Raw genomic sequence first — 17,816 nt, forward strand, 5'->3', positions numbered from 1 at the left:
TTGGGAAAAGGAGTTATAAATAAAAAAAAGTCAAAATACTGTTAAAAACCCGCCGAATATATGTCAGCCTATGTCACGGTAACATATACTGAGCGAGTTTCTAACAGTATTTTGTCTGTTTTTTATTTATAACTCATTTTCCCAAACTTAGTGCCTCAAAGAGAGAGTCGACTGCCATTTTAAGTTTTCCAATACATCGGTAAACACTGTATGTTTTTCGAGCTGAATCAACATGTTACATTAAATATAAACACTAAAAACATATCCAGTTGGGTAGAAAAGTAACTTATCTGGCCTTTGATAAAATTTATTTGTTATATATTTGTTTTGTGACAACTTTTTCGAATCTGTGTACAGTAAAACAAACCCAAAACGGCCACCAAATTTAACCCGATGTCGTGTTTATCTAAAAACAAAACACGAATTTTCATCCGAAATGATTCCTCATTTCATAATATCTATTAAAAATAAATTACTATTTAACAGCAACAACAACAACAACAAAAAAAACAACAAAATATAAAACCGTTTTTTTTTTCTGCCATTTTCGTTGCGTTCCTTTTTAACTGCGACCTTTAAACAATACGTATTGATGTTCGAATGCTTTTTTTGATGCTTGTTAACATTTGGTGATCTGTTAAAATTATGCATTACATTACGTACTTAGGTGACACGGCAAAATTAGTATAAATTCCAAAAACGATGAAAATAATCCATACATACATAATGCTATATATATATATATATATATATATATATATATATATATATATATATATTTTAACAATTACGGTCTATTTTAAAATGGCGGACCCTTAATTTAAGTCAAGGGAGATAAGTTTGTCATACTGAATTAGCACAGCTCCTCCACATTAAAACTCGGCAATTCGATAAATTTAATTTTTATTTGTAATTTTTATTGGATTGGATAATTTTTCTGGAATTTTAATTTCTGCCATGGCATATAAGTACGTAATGTTTTCACCTGAAATGTGTTGGTTTAAAAGATCACTAATGTAAACAAGCACCCCTTATTGGTGATGTTGGATTTTTCTCACATTTAAAACTAAACTTTTCTCTTTACTCTCCCCTCGTGGGGAGGTAAGTAAATAGGGACAAACAGATCGATTTCAGAAATGATCGGACAGATTATCTCCCTTTGAGAAACATCACTTCTAATATTACTCTATACAATGATGATGATTGGTTTTATAACATAGTAGTTGTAGTCGTCATAATTCGTTGCTCGCCGAATGTCGTCTCCTGATTGGCTAGAATAAGCCCCTCCCCCTTTTCTCGTAACCGGCGTTTGTGTAATCTTTTAAACTTCGAACTCATTCAGTTTTTTTACAGGTCAACTCCATCACTAAACGCTTTTTTTTTAAAAACCGTTTTTTTTTGTCCCCCTCATACACGCAAGTAAGATATTTATTTTTTATTTTTTGTTAAATCATTTTATTTTTAAATATATTAGCAAAAGGGTGATATGAACATGTCTATTTTAATTTTGTACGCATGCATTCGGGAGGTGAAATATTATATATATATATATATATATATATATATATATATATATGTGAAACAAAGTTAATTCTTAGGGAAATTAATGACTATAAAAAGTAAAAAAAAAAATCCTAGTCGATAGTTTTCGTGCTTAAGAGACCGATATCCCAGGTTTTACCTCCACCTTTCAGAGAGAAATGCCTATCGCCTGAGATGCCCTCATCGGCTAATACCGACGGATTTTTATATACATCCAAAACCCCCTCCTTTCTGAGGGAGCTGGACGATGTTGACCTTATTTCAAAATCTAGTCTTAGCAAATCTTTAAGATCGGTAAATAACTTGTCGATAATTTAAATTAATCATAACCATCAGCGTAAAACGTATTTATGCAGAATACCGTGCTATTAAATTTTTTTTTTTTTTTTTTTTTTATATAGATAGGGTTCTCAATTTAAACTGAATTATTATTGCATCTTAAATTGTTGGGTAAAAGTACAGAATAGTTATAAAAAAACGCCCTCCTCTCCTATGTTTAAGAATGGGTTTCCAAATAACTTCAGCACGGTCCATAGTTTGCATATATATATATATATATATATATATATTATATATATATAAGACTTCTAATTTATAAAAGCAAATTAGAAATGTAATTTAAGAAATACTAATTCAGCGAGACATTTTAACGGTCTCTATCGTACAAATGAACCAAGAAATCACCTACTTTGTCCAGACATTTGCAAGACAAATACTACTAGTACTCCTTAGTCGTTTTCAAAAGGCAGGTTAGAAAGAAGAAATATAAAACAAAAAATCGAAGTTAGGTTTTCTTTGATATGGTAGGATTCTGTATGAATATGATTTTTACGGTTTTATATATATATATATATATATATATATATATATATATATATATAGCACAAATGAACCAGGATACTTAAATCTGATCTTGAAGCTTAGTTAAACTCATAATTTATACTTTCTATCTGCCGACTTCAAAATAACTTTAATTTCGAACGAACGCATTTCAAAATATACAGTTACAAGTAGTTGAGTCGCTTAAATTCATTAATTAACAAACAAACAAAAAAAAAAAAATGCTCAGTATCTTTTTACTTTTGATGCAACCCAAAATCGGCAATAGTTTTTATACCGACTTCTATCGTGGCTGCTCTCGGTGGCCGTGCTTTTCTATCGACTGAATTATTAAAGCTTAAATGCAAAAGAGAGGGGAAGGAGAGACAATGGTTTATTTTTATTTCTAAAAGTATTTAGAAAATGTATATTTTTCACGATTTGTGCAACTTGCGCAATGTGCATTTTTTTTTTTTTTTTTAAACTTTTGTTTATTAAATTTGCTAGGTGAAAAATATGGAATTATTTAAGCTGGAAGCCCACTCCAATGTAAAAAAATAAATAAATAAAATAATAATAATAAACAAAATCTAAATCCTATTATTTCAGCACGATCCGTAAATCGCACAAGTGCCATTTTTCTCATTCGCTCCTGTTGTAAAAATCTTTGGCGTCATCATAGACAAGTAAATGGCGAAGAATTTTGATCGTGTGTGTGTGATGGGGGGGGGGATTTGAATTCGTCCAACTATTAAAAGACAATTCTTTATCCAAGCCCTTTTTCTCTTATTAATGTAAACAAATCTTCATCTTGCATTTCTAAAAACCTTTTGAAATTTATCATAGTTTTTCTTTAACCCTGATCCACCTCTCCCCATCCTTAATTTGTTTACTAGTAGTCGTTAGTAGTTCTCTACTTTTATATAGTTTATGTTAGGTCTGGTCTCAAATTGTTTTTTCTTTTCATTTAAAAGTAAAAACTCTTTTTCTGTACTTGCTGTTATTTTGGGGTAAGTATATTTTAATGTAAACACGCAAAAAAAAAAAAAAAAAAAAAAAAAAAGCAGCCACTCTGCAGTGCAGAGTCTCTGCACTCCGCCTGGAAAACGAACCTTCCATTTTCTTGCAGTCAACCGGCTGATCAGCATCCGATGATGATGGACTAACTCAATTGATTGGTTTCTATTATTCGCCTCCCTTCGCCAATAAGACGGCCGGCTTCTTTCCAGAAATAATAAAAGGATTTTTCCTTAATGTTGGAAGATAATTTCCTACGTTTTTTTTTTTTAATCTAATTTCTTTTAATTAGCGTTTTGCGGATGGAGAAAGATGATTGAAAGTACTTCTCCAGTTTACGGATCGTGCTGAAATAATGTTAAAAACCCATCCTAACATGGGTAGGGAAGGAATTTAAGTATTCTATACTGCTACCTAACAATTTAATAAATGAAAGATACAGTAAAAATTGAATTTAACTTTAAATCCTATCTAAAAGATAGTACGGTCCGTAAACGCCAAACGGCACAAGTTCCTTATTCAAAATAATCGTGTATACATTTTTTTTCGTGCTTCTGCACTTGCTACTGTGTTAAAATAACGTTATTGTTTAGAAAGCTATTCTTAACATGGGTTGGGACTTTTGTAACTATTCTGTACTTCTGCTTAATTTAATAAAAATAAGATATCGTAAAGCTCTAATTTAACTTGAAAATACGATTTAAAAAAAACCCAGCACGGTAACATAGTGCATATGCACCCATTTTTTAATAGGATTGAAAAAATCGTTTGAATTTTCCCTGGTTTTATTTTTGATTTTGAGTAAAACTGGGCTAAATGGACTACATTTTGTTCTTTGACATTTAATAACTTCGCCAAAACTGCGTTGGATAAAAGTGAAAATGGGGTCTCAGCATTCGAGGAAATTATTTCATTGAAATAAATGCGGCGTTCATCAAGTTCCGTCTGTGTTTTACAATATCACGTCCAGTGTCCACTGATATTTGGGGTTGACGATGAATTCCCTGGAAAAGTCACTTCTGATTAATGTTTATCAGTTTTAAAATATGCAAACGAACTTTGCTGGGTATTTTTGCAGTTTAAAGCCCGTTTTTTTTTTTTTTTTTTTTTTTTCTTCCGGGAGTCTCACTCGGCAAAAATCGGGCGGTTTCCATTGTTCGCCGGGCATTGCCGAGCGAGACTTACGGAAAAACGGGCTTTAAACTACAGAAATACCCTTTGCGGTTTTTCAAAATTACAAAATATGGTACTCTTGCAGAATTTGACCCGGATCTTCGGGATATTCCGTAGCTCGACTGGCAGTCACCAAATTAATCCAAACAAAGTAACAGACGCAGACGAATTTTAAAACAAACCGGAATATATATTTAGCAAAAATGGTAATTAGTAAAAACCTGAATAAAGTGCTCAATACTATTGCAGAGCAAATGTTTTTTTTTTTATTACCGATTTATCTGCTTAGTTACACATGTTTCGGTTACCGAATCGTATTAACGACCTATCTATCCACTCTGAAGTTTCTTTTTTTTTTTTTAAATAGCATTTTTTTCTAATCAACATATACTATTATTAGTTGAATTGCCAAGAAAAAGAAACTTCCTAAAAATTAATTGATCTTTTTTTAAAAGATGATTAAAATTCCATTATTTAAAAATGTTCCGTTACAACATAGATTTTTAATTGTTTAATTTTTTTTAAATGTAAAGTTATAATATAAGCATGACTCTTGCCAGCTATTTTATCGCCAGATTAAAACCTATTTTAAAATATTAATGCACAAATAATAAACATTTTATAGACCACTCTCATATATAATGCCTCTTTTTACCAAATAAAAGTATGGAAACCTGTAATTAACCAAATGAACAGTTTAGTAAAATCGTATTTCATATTTAATATACAAATGTTTATAATATTATTAATCGTTAAACTGTAAATCTTAAAACCTAACAGAATTATAACAAAGATTAATTATTAATTGCAGTTTGAAGATAAACAAAGGTTTTAAAAAATCATTGTCGATTGTGCTTTTCATTAGTTTGTATAGTTAACACAAGTCTGACGCCACGGGATCCGGGGATCACGCTCCTTTCTTCAATGTTTTGGCAGAACCTAACAAAATAAAAGTATGAATCAAATTTAATCAAAGAAATAAAAAAAAAAAAATTAAATAAATAAAATAAATACACGCATGATAAAAAAAGTCTGAGATATCTACGAAGAAAGTGAAAGAAAACTTTTCGCATTTCAGGGAGCAGCCATAGGAGTGTCAGAAGTTGCCATTAAAAAAGGAGTTATTTAATTAGACTTGCTATCTTTCGAAGCTTATAACAATATGAATAATGTAATTTAAACCCTAATTTTTTTTTCAATAAAAGGAGCAAGGACTAAACTTTAAAATAATAAAAGGTTTTATAAAAAAATATACAATATTTTCTTTTAATCGGTTTTCTCTAAAAAAAAAGATTTAACAAAATTCAACAAATTTTAACTTAATCTAAATATAAATATATATAAATTAAAAAATCACTTGCCTATATAAAATACTAATCAATGGATGCTTCCATTCTTCATTTATGAGAATTTGTCCATATTTATATTTTATATTGCATGTATTTTTTAAATAAAAGAATTTTTTTAAGCAACCATTTGAAAAGACCACCATTACGTGAGCATTAACCGGTGTTAGCAAGCCGATGTTTCTTGTCTTTCTTGCGGTTTTGAAATACGGATGGATAAAAGGGCTATAAAACGTAAAAACAACACATACGCGTGAGCCGTCAAGCTTGTGTGTGAAAATATGGGTCACCGTACTTGAAAAATGATCACCTTTTAATTATCAGTTTTTGCCTTAAAAAAAAACAAAAACACTCGACGAATTTTCGATTTTTTTTTCTTCTCTCAAAGAAATACTTGAGTTTTTGATTTAATATATTTTATTTTTTATGTAGTGATTTTTTTTTTTTTAATATCTAAAAAAAAAAAAAAACATTGAATGAAATAGAAAAAAACATTGAATGAAATAGAAAAAAATTGTACGAAATTTTCTGGACAATATAACAAGATTATAAGGTTTCACTTTAAAAAATTCAACGTGGTAAAAAAAAAAAACTGTTTTAAACTTTGAACTTTACAGGAAATTTGCAAATAATTAACTTTTTTGTTTGTTTTAAATTATCTTATTTTCTTTATTGATCTTTTCTCTTCAATTTGTGATATATAAATTTGAGGCGAGAAAATCAATTTTCATTTTAATAGACATTTCAAAATGGGGGTGGGGAATTAAAAAAAAAAAACGCTTGTCTAGAATATTATATTCGGTTTATTGGAAAGAGCATAAAATTTCACATTGACCCTGAAAATTATCGTAAAAATTGAACCAATAGAAAAATGTTGATAGATTTTTAAAATTTAAAAATTGAAAAAAATTTAATTCGTAAAATTCAATTGATTTCATTACGTAACAAACAAACAAAAAAAAAAAACTGTATGAACGCGCGCCGGCACTTTGTAAACACTTTTTTTTTCTTTTTTTTCAATATTTCTATTTTTTAAACAACTTTAATAATTTATTTTGGAAGTATATTCCATAAAGAAAATAAATAATCCATTTTAAAAAGAGAAATTACGAGTTTTTTTTTATATTTTATTCGCAGTTTTGTGTTAGGGGTGTCAAATTCTGACACACCTAGAGCAGCCATAAAAACCCCCAAACTTTTACGCAGGTTCCACGTTCCCCGTGAAGTACCATTATTTTATTTTTTTTTTTTCTGTCCGTGTTTCAAAATAATCTCGTCAAATTATTTTGATAAACTCTAAGCGGTGATGGAATTATCTCCCTTGACGCACCCGACTCCTGGTGCAAGAAATAAAAACAAGATGGCAGGAGATATACGATCGATCTCATTAAAATTTGATTGGGTTTGTTTTACTATACACAGATTCGAAAAAGTTGTCAAAAAAAAAAAAAAATATACAACAAATAAATGTTACGGTACTCATGCAGCATGCACTTATTGATTCGTGCTGAAATAACGTTATTATTTACAAACCCTTTTCAACCCAACATTTTAAATAAATTAAAAACACTAAAAACTTATCCAGTTAGATAGAAAAGTAACTTTGGTGCTAATGCAGAGAGTGATCTGCGCTATTTTTTAAAATCGTATTTCCACGTTTAATTAAAGTTTTTTATTTTTTTTTTTATTCAATTGTAAGGTTAAAGTACAGAATAGGTACAAAACACCCTCCCCATGTTAAGAATGGCTTTTTAAATAATAAAATTATTTCAGCACGGATCAGTAAGTGCATGAGTACCGTAACTTTTGATAACATTTGTTGTATATTTGTTTTATAACTTTTTCGAATCTGTATGGTAAAACAAACCCGAATATATTATTTATTGATCTTTTATCTTCAATTTGTGATATATACAATTTTGGCACATAAATTATTTACTTTTTAATTAATAGACATTTCAAAATAGGGCGGGGGGCGTGAATTAAAAAAAAAAACGTTTGTCTAAAATATTATATTCGGTTTATTGGAAAGAGCATAAAATTTCACATTGACACTGAAAATATCGTAAAAATAAAATCAAAAGAAAAATTTTGATAGATTTTTAAAGTTTAAAAATTGAAAAATACTGAGCTCGTAAAATCCAATTAATTTCATTACTGTTTAAAAAAAATATATATTTCTATTACTTTTTATACAACTTTAATAGTTTATTTTTTAAGTATATTCCATAAAGAAAATAAACAACCCACCTTTAAAAGAGAAATTACGAGTTTTTTATATTTTATTCGCAGTTTCGTGTTAGGGGTGTCAAAAATTCCTACAAATTCTGATACACCTAAACATCGGTAAACACTTTTTCGAGCCAGATAAACTTTACATTAAACAAAATACTAAAAAATTATTCAGTTAGGTAGAAAATTAACTTATCTTGCCTTTGATAACATTTGTTATATATTTGTTTTTGACAACTTGTTCGAATCCATGTGCATAGTAATACAAACCCATATATTCTAATTTAAAACGAAAAAAATTTACCTGTAAAGTCCGAAGTTTAAAAGCTTTTTTTTTTTTTTTTTTTTTTTTAAACGTTATTTGTATTTAAAAAAAAAATTTTTTTTAATGAAACCTTGGTCCTTGCCCCTTTAATTGAAAAAAAAATTAGAGTTTGAATTACATTTTTCGAGTAGTTATAAGCTTGGGAAGACAGGGGGTGGAATTATTCAATATTTTTCACGAAGTTTCTGACACACCTACAATGTATTTGAAAAATGCAAATGGCGACATAGTGTTGAATACGTTTGGAAAAATGAGTTAAAACTAAAAAAAACTATACAAAATACTGTTAGAAACCCACTCAATATATGTTACTGTAACATAGGCTGATAGATATTCGGTGGGTGTCTTTGTACAGTTTTCCTAAATTTACGTAATCAAAACAGAGTTCAGATAATCGGTAAATACTGTTTTTCGATCCAAATAAACGTGTTACATTAAATAAAAACACAGAAAAAATATTCAATTAGGTAGAAAACTAACTTATCTTGCCTTTGATAACATTTATTTGTTATATATTTGTTTTTTTTGACAATTTTTTTTCGAATCTATGTGTATAATAATACAAACCTAAAATGTTTATTCAGTTCGAAAAAGTGTTTATCGATATATTTGAAAAAGGCAAATGGCGGCGATGTTTCTGTTGAATACGTTAAGTTTGGGAAAATGAGTTCAAACTAAAAAATTATGCAAAATACTATTAGAAACCCACCCAATATGTTACCATCACATAGGCTGATATATATTGAATGAGTTTCTAACAATATTTCGTATAATTTCGTAGTTTGAACTCATTTACCACCAAAACTTTATTTTAGAAAAATGCGCAGTTATTTATCGATTTTTTCTCTTTTGGTATCGATTCTTCAAAGCATTTTCTATTTAATAGTATATTAGCAATATATGGTTCACTAAAAGAAAATTACTTTTCAAAGATTTAAAAGTAGTGTTTTAAGCAAAAATAATGAAAATGTTTTTTTTTTTTTATAATCTGAAATATTATTAACACATTAAACGAATTTCACACTTCAAAACATGAAAAATAAAACGCATTCAAAATTCGGATTTTCAACCTTAAAATCTGATACGTGCGTAGTTTTTTTCACCCTCCCCACAATACAATATATTTTAAACATATTTGTACCCACAAATAAAGAATCTAGGCAAAAGAAAATGCATGAAAATATCGATTATGAAAAAAAAAAAAAAAAAGTACACGATTTCTTCACTTAATAATCGGTGAAAATTTCGTATTGATTGGATAATTACTGTATTTTTGGTAGATTTTTTTGAAAGAGAGACTCCGTCAAAAAAAAAAAAAAAAAAATTACTCCTTCCATTTTGGCCGTGCCTAGTTATGTCTGTAATCTATGATAATCGCCGGAAAAAAGTTATAAAAGAAAAAATGAACTATTTTTAAGGAGGGGGACACTCTCGTACAGGTACTCTGTCTACCTGGATAAGTTTTGTGGCTGAACGTGTTTTAAAACGTCTATTTAATTCGAACCACAACTGCAGAGTTAAGTTAGAACGCCAACAAGATGGCCGACATCAGACATTCAACTAGGAAATCTCGATAATCATGAAAACAAAATGATAGAAATTCACTCAATAAATGCCACAGTGAAACTTGAGTGGATTTCTATCAATATTTAGTTTATTTTTTTTCGAGTTTTGAACCATTACACACTCTGAAGACTGCATTTTCTTGTCAGTTTAACTGAAAACAAGTAGTTCCGAGTTAGCATTCGACAGTACTTGTTTTTCGAAATAATAAAAACTTTATAATGCGTTAAAACACAAAACTAGATAGGTCGATTAGGTAATAAATTACTCTTCTACCAGGTAGATAGAAGAATAACTTGGTACTCTTGCATTTGATGACATTTATTTGTTATATATTTGAAATTAGACCCTTTTTTGTTTGTTCGTTGGCTGCTCCCCAAATAATCTGTTTGAAATATTTTTAACGATAGCTTGTTTACCTCCTCCCCATTGATAAGATTAGTTTATAATGTGAATTTCCCCCCCCCCCCGTTCCAAAAAAATGAGGCACTGGAATCATTGGTAGTAGTTGCACAAAATTTTTCTGCTGCTGTAATTGACCTGCAGATGATTTTAATCTTAACCTAGGTTTTATGTTTAGTTCGGCCAGTCAGTTTTGTTCGGTTCAAATTCTGTAAAAGAATCAATTATACAATTTAAAGTTTTAATTTAATTATTAGTTTGATCGCGATTTAGATTTTCAATCTTTTTGTTTTATTTTTTTTTACACATCACAACTAAATGTTTTTTAGCGTTATTTGTTTATTATTTTTTTATAATGGCCAACAACAAAATAAATAAAAACTAGGGGATGGGGGTGAAAAATTTACAAGAAATAAATGTTACAAAAGGGAAGATAAGTAGCTCTTCAACACATCAGGATGAGTTTTATGCTTTAACTTATTTTATAGTCGTTGAAAATATGAAAAATATCTCGCTCATTTCGCACTATATTTATGACGCAGACGCACCTGTTTGGAATGCAAATTAAAACAAAAGCCTATAGCAAGATTAATACTTTTACAATGTTTTATAGGACAACTTTTCCTTTTAGTAACTTCCCCATTCAAAATGGTCACAATACAAAATTTCGCCGACGTTTAGGAAATTACTCCCCCCCCTCTAAATTCCACAATTTATATATTTTCCACCTTTTTTCACGTTAATCTCATCGATTACAAACTTAACTTTCAAATTTAATATATATATATATATATATATATATATATATATATATATATATATATATATATATATATAAAGTTTATCGTCGGAATCGGTTTTCAAGTTTTCTACTAAATTGATCTTACTTTGTGACCATCATAGAGAAAAATATTGCCACTTACGCGACCGATGTTTATTCCCATCTAAATAAAAGGGAGGGGGGGTAGGATAAATTTTTACTTTTTTTCCAACTCGATGACTTTTACAGGTTTTCGGGTATGCTGTAAATGAATGGGTTTATGAATAAAAACATCTGACAATTCAACGGATCTAACTTTTAGCATTTGATACAAATATTTCTGGCTATTTTGACCGAAAGCGTCCGAAAAAATAAATAAAATAAAAATAAATAAATAATAATGGCCGAAATTACCTGGTAAATCAAAATTGCGAAATATGAAACGTCGGGCACGGGCACATGAAACGAAACACGAGTCTCGACTATTGAAAATCCTTCATTCGAGTTAAATGAACGATTCTCTTTCAATAGCCGAGTGTTTTGTTTCATGTGCCCGAGTGCCCGACGTTTCATATTTCGAAATTTTTATTTACCAGGTGATTTCGGCCATTTATTTATTTATTTTGGAACGCTTTCGGTCAAAATAGCCTATTTCCGTACCCCCCCTTTTTTTAGACGGGAATAAACACCGGTCACGTAAGAGTCGCAATATTTTTCTGTGATGATCACAAAGTACGTGTTCAATTTAGTAGAACGTTTTAATTGGAAACTGATCCCCGACGATAAAAGTTATAAAAAATATTTTTCAGTTTTTAATTAAAAATAAGCTTTTCGTTTTACTGTCGTACTCGTACGTCACGATGATCACTTTGAACTGAGGTTAAGGAAGGGCATGTTTTATTATACCTGTCATAATTTCTCCTGCTTAGTTTTATTTTCTGTGTTTGCATCTATGTAGGAGGAGGGTATTTATTTGCTTCCCCACTGAGCAAATTAGGCACAAGGCAGGTTTTTAATGTGGAGAGTGAAGGGGAAATGGGGACCGGCTCCCCGGGGAGTAGGGGAGCTGGATAGTGACAATTGGTATGAAGGGTTTCCCCTCCTACATTGACCAATAACTTATGTGGGGTTGCTTCCACATATGGTCTTGGTCTAGGCCACGGCCCCACGGGTTCTCAACCGGGATCCACGGAATAATTCGGGGGTCCATAGGTAAAGAATTATCATTCTAATTTAGATTATTATTATTATTATTATTATTATTATTATTATTATTATAGTTGTTGTAAAATACTTTACTTGCATTAAATTAGTTTTCATTTAAAAATAAATCTTAATTATATAATATTTATTTGATTATTAAAACCTCAAAATTTATATGAGTAAAAAATAGAGTATTGTCTTATGACCAATAGTTATGAAGGGGTCTACCAAGATAAAAAGGGAAAAGGGGTCCATGAGTAAAAAAAGGTTGAAAACCACTGGTCTAGGCTCTGTTTACGGTTCGTCAGTTTTTTTTTTTCTAATCTAATAAATTTACCTTTTACAAATACACGCGGCTCGTAGTTTATTTTTTAGGATCAGCGCTTTTGGTCGTAGGAGTGATCATTCTAGACTAATGCAATTACTAAACGTTTCTGAATTAAACCTTCTCGCTTTTTCCAGCCTGTCTTCTTGAAAAACACTATTCAAAGCTTTAATCCACCATTCTACATTCCAAAGATCAAACCTTATCCACCTTTTCTCTGCCCGTCTGGGCCTTGTGCCATTTTTTTTTCTTATATGTACATAAAATCTATGTAAAAGCGGGAATGACTAAGATGTTCACCTATTTTATCCCCCCTCCCCCAACGAAACATGAAAAGAATAGGAAATTGATTAAATTTCTTCATTTTTACAAGTACATTATAGTAGTTGTAGACGGCCTAATTTTTTTTTTGTTGTTGCTCACCGGCATATTGAATGTTAGGGAAGGGGGGGGGGAGAGGCTGCCATTTTAGTATTACTACTACTATTGGCAAGTATTTAGTGAAGACGAAAAGACCCTACCTATTACTCAGAAATGATCGATAGTCTTACAGTGATTTATTATTATTAAAACCGATTGTCGTTCCATTAGTCAATTATGGAAAATAAACAAAACATAGTTTTGGTTTCTTTTTATTAAAAAAAAAAAAAAAAGTTTCCGTGCATTTTTTTTTTTTTTTTTTTTGTAGTTTATAAAAAAATTTGTTATGGGCACTCCAGTTTAGTTCTTTCAGAATCTTTTAATATTTGACTAAGATAATGCTTGACAGCTTTTTATTTTTGTGTTGTGTCGCCATGTTTGCAATTTTGTGTTCTGGTGAGATGAAACCCTTATTTTTCATGTTTTCTCTTTCACTGCTGTTGCAAACATTAACATGCTTACATTCGTAAGGTTTCCATTTAATTGACATCCCATGTATTAAATAAAGTTACTAGATGCGTGTTTATTTTTTCGCTTCAAATGAATGAATATACGTTAAATTATTAATCGAATATTGAAAATGGAATGAAAAAAAAATGTAAGCATAAATACATTCTGGATTATTACTTTTGGTTCTGTTTTTTTTTTTTTTTTTTTTTTTTTTTTTAAATACTTTAGTCGAGTTCTCCGAAATTAAGACCCCCCCCCCATCCGTTAGAATAATGGGGAACATGTCTAATAAGTAAAAATTTTAAAGTTAAAATATTTTCGGGGAAGTACTAAGATCGTATTTTTTTTTTTTTTTATAGACCGGATTTTCAAGTTAAATTCAATTTTTCCGTTATCTATGAGATTGTTAGATGAAAGTAAGTACAAATTAATTGCAAAAAAACCCTAACCTCATGTTAAGAATGGGTTTCTAAATAATAACGTTATTTCAGCAGCAGCACGGTTCGTATTCTACCTACCTTTTTATCTTTCAAGACTTAAAAAAAAATGAAATATTAAAAAATGTAAATTTAATGAATATTTTTAATAAATAAAAAGTCATTCTCTTTTATTGATTTTTTTTTTTTTTAAATGAAATCGGCTAGATAACCCGAAATGAATCGATAAAAATCATCAGTAGCAGCCCTTCCTCTCCCCCCAAGTAATTTATCGACAGCAGCAGCAGCAGCTGGTCTCTTCAACTATTTTTCTACCAACACTGAACACTACTAGGTATCAGTTCCCTTCCCTAACTGTTAGTGCAATTTGTTATCCTTTTTTTTTTTTTTTTTTACCTTCCCATTGCATTACAGACAGCTCACCTCCAAAAGGCTCACACTGAATGAGTACAAAATTTGCCGAGTCTGATAAACGAGTCCCTCCTTTCTAATAATACCTGGGAGGTTGGCCACCTGGGAGCAGAACAAAACCATATTCCGTTATACCAATTATTTAGGTAAATCTACCCCCTCCCCCACTCCATGTTGTCGAAGGGAAAAATGAGATTTTATAACCCCATCCCTACTCGAGATTACGTACCCTCGAAATGCCAGAGTTGGGTTCACCTATTTCCTGACCCGCAAGCATTATTGATTATTTGGTGCTTAAGTTTTAATCGACAAATCGATTTTTTAAAAAAATATATTGCTTTTAGAATTGTCATTTCGAAAATATATCCAAAAATTACGAAAATTCATCGATTATAACTGCTATTGTGTTTTTAGTAAAAAAAAAAAAAAAACAAAAAAAACAACAAAAAACAAATAAAAACAGTAAATTTTTACATTAGGCCCCACCTCCACAATTTTCTTTAAAATGATGACTTTTAAAGGTTTTCGACTCTGCTGAATACGAAAATCTAATTTAAATTTTGTAGAGACAAGTAGATATAAAAAGACCTGTATTATGCACTGTAATTCTATGGCGGCCATCTTTTACGCATGATAAACAATTTTATTTTGCTGCGAAATAAACTTTCTTAAATTTTATTTTTTTTTTTAATATTCAACCTGTTAATTTTGAAGTTTACTTTCATTCATTGCAATATTATCATTTGAAACTTTATGTACATACTAGCAAGCTGCCTGACATTACCTGGTCATAAAATATGCTAAAATATACTTTAATTTATGCAAATTTCGTATTTATTATTATAGAGCCAATTCTCTATTGATTATTATATTGTACCCAAAATATGGTAGTGATTTCAATTTAAAAAAAAAAATGACCTTGGTGCCATCAGCTAGAATCGAAACCAAACCGTTAAGCTCTCTAGCTTTATTCGCTACCATTTAAGTTAATGACACATGCATATTAAAACTTGACACATTAACGCAGTTAAACATGAATCTATACTTACCAAGTTTCAATTTTTCAACTTTGACCTCATAGCAGCTGTTTTTTTTTTTTTTTTTTTTTTTTTTCTGGCTAAAAACCAAATCGATTTTGTTCCACAAGTTTGAATAACCCATTTATCAAGTTTCAAGTCTGTAGATAAAAAAATTGACAGTAGGTTGGTAGACCGTTCCTCAGACAGACATGAATTTGCAGACTGCAACCAGATACAAAGGGGTAAAACTTCCCTAAAATGGGTCCACCTGTAAGCCATGGGTGGGTGACCTGTAATGCTTTAGGATGAGATTCTGTGGTTGAGCCATTCTTCTACTTTGACTAGATGGGCGATTGGAAAGGCTCAATCCGATCAATTGACTGGTCACATCCTAGTATCTCCAATCATATTATTCAATATTATTCTTCAAAAAACCAAAACTTTATTTCTGTTTTCTTTTTCTCTCCAAATAGATATTAGAAGGTGGTGGCTGTAAGTCTATAATGCTAAGAACAAACAAGATTACAATTCCAATGTTTTCAAAGAGTTATGTTCCCACTCCATTAAAATTTTCTATTAGTAACATTTTTTAAGAGCAATGTTTTCTGGGAGTAGTATATTTTGAAGAGTAATGATAAGACAGGGTTTTGCACAGGCTTGAAAAGTCCTTGAATTTTTACTTTTGCCTTGAAAAGGCTTTATTTCTATTATCTTGTAAAATCCATGAAAATGTAGAAAATGTTCTGAAAAGGCCTTGAAAATCATATTCTTTATATCCAGTAAAAATTTGTTAAAATATTAAAAATAAAATCCAAATAAATACTATTAAATTATTTTTTTAAGTATTAATAAAAATACTATTAAAATAATTTTTAAATATTGAAAATAATAAATAAAAATAAATTGTTCTGAAATTGTATGGTATTATTGTAGATACTAGAGTTATGTCCCTTTATCAGGAAACTACCAGATGTTTTCCATATAATAACATGGGGTAGTTTTGTGTTAAAGGGACATAACACTTGTATCCACAATATTGGAAATTCAAAATTTAAAAGTAAAATGAACACAGCAAATGTAAATATGATTGTTGACAAGCGTATTGTTGTGTATGCAAAAAGGCATTTGTTTGGATCAAAATGAAAGTGCTTTGAGATCAAACATGGCTAGCACTAAATACAAAAATAACAAAATCTGTAAGTAATTGGTCAGTTTTGTTGCGCTTCTTTGCTGGGTGTGGCAGCAGGACTCTGTGCTGGCTTCAAATGCCAAGAGACAAAGGCTTGGGAGGGAGTATTAAGATTTTGTACCCTTCTCTCATTGGTCCCCCTTTTCCCCTGATCTGAACTCGCTGGACTACTTCGTTTGGTCATACGTCAAGAACACCACCAACATGATCTCCTACAACACCAAAGCCAGCGTAATTGATGCCATCCACCGAGTGTTCGCCATGCTCCCAGTTCCGAACTCGTATCGAGGCGGTGATTGAAGGCGGCTACATTGAATAGATATCAGCTCTACTATATAATCAACTTATTGAAATTGATTTTTTTTTTCAATAAAATTTTAAAATAAAGTTGTAGTGTTGTTTTCTTTAGGACGACACTTTTATCGTTCCACCCTATAGCACACCAGATATCTCTTACAAGGGCGGCCGGACTCCTTAAAAGCAGTCATTAGTGTGCCCATTATTGCCAAAAATGAAAAAAAAACATTGTTTTGCCAAAAGTGAGAGTGGTTAAGGGTTATTTTATTAGAAATGAAATTAAATGCTTTTTACTAATGAGCAGTTTTTTTTTTTTTTTTTTTTTTTTTTTCTTCTTGTTTTCTCTCAGATAAACTCAAATACTGGAATTCTAAGGATGACTTGCCTATAAAACTTGAAATAAATCACAAAAAAATACTTTTATTATACAAATGTGTTTTTTTTCCAGAGATGAGTTTTTGGTATTTATAATTTAAATATGATTTTGTGCATCTAGTCCTCATGGTTTGCACGTATAAAACAATATAAAGGTCGAATTTTTTCAAACTCTACACATTAAATTAGGTTGTATTTTGGCAATAGCACACCAAATGTTGTCTTTTAAGTGGTCTATTGTGCTTGATTTATCAATGTAGACATGAGACTTTTCATATCCCTCAAAAAAAATCTAATGGGGTTAAATTTGCACAAAAAAGTAGGTTGTGCATGGGTCCAGTTCATGAAATTATTCGTTCAAGTATAAATTATTCTGTTCATCAAATGTAAATAAAATAAATTTGCACAATTTGCAAATGCTCTTGGGTATCAGTCTCCATGATGAATTGTCAAACCATGCTTAACTCAAAATGACCGATATTTGCCAAATCTGCAATTAAAGAAAATAGTT

General features: G+C 30.2%; 1 protein-coding gene and 1 long non-coding RNA gene across 17 annotated transcripts in view; one reads left to right on the plus strand and one right to left on the minus strand.

The window, feature by feature from the left end:
• The window catches only part of LOC145265525 (uncharacterized), a 56,051-nt gene that overhangs the window by 673 nt on the left and 37,562 nt on the right, over positions 1-17,816 (plus strand). For 2 of the 16 annotated variants that reach the window (XM_080121440.1, XM_080121449.1), the window contains exon 1: positions 1,217-1,419. The exons of 6 other annotated variants lie outside the window; for them this stretch is intronic. The gene's annotated coding sequence lies outside the window, so the exon portion shown is untranslated. Of the gene's footprint in view, positions 1-1,216; positions 1,420-3,222; positions 3,372-11,668; positions 11,776-11,857; positions 11,912-13,393; positions 13,524-17,816 lie in introns of those variants that run through there. 8 more of the 16 variants (XM_080121445.1, XM_080121453.1, XM_080121446.1 and 5 more) reach the window with 5 other exon arrangements.
• LOC145265528 (uncharacterized) lies at positions 5,263-11,694 on the minus strand. Its single transcript, XR_013864661.1, has 2 exons — positions 11,594-11,694; positions 5,263-5,490 (listed from the first exon to the last, which is right to left on the minus strand). It is a non-coding gene; the product is annotated as an uncharacterized LOC145265528 (long non-coding RNA).

This window comes from Euprymna scolopes, chromosome 40 (genome assembly GCF_053919585.1).
Source record: "Euprymna scolopes isolate OS-2025 chromosome 40, ASM5391958v1, whole genome shotgun sequence".
NCBI classification, from domain to species: Eukaryota; Metazoa; Mollusca; class Cephalopoda; order Sepiida; family Sepiolidae; genus Euprymna; species Euprymna scolopes.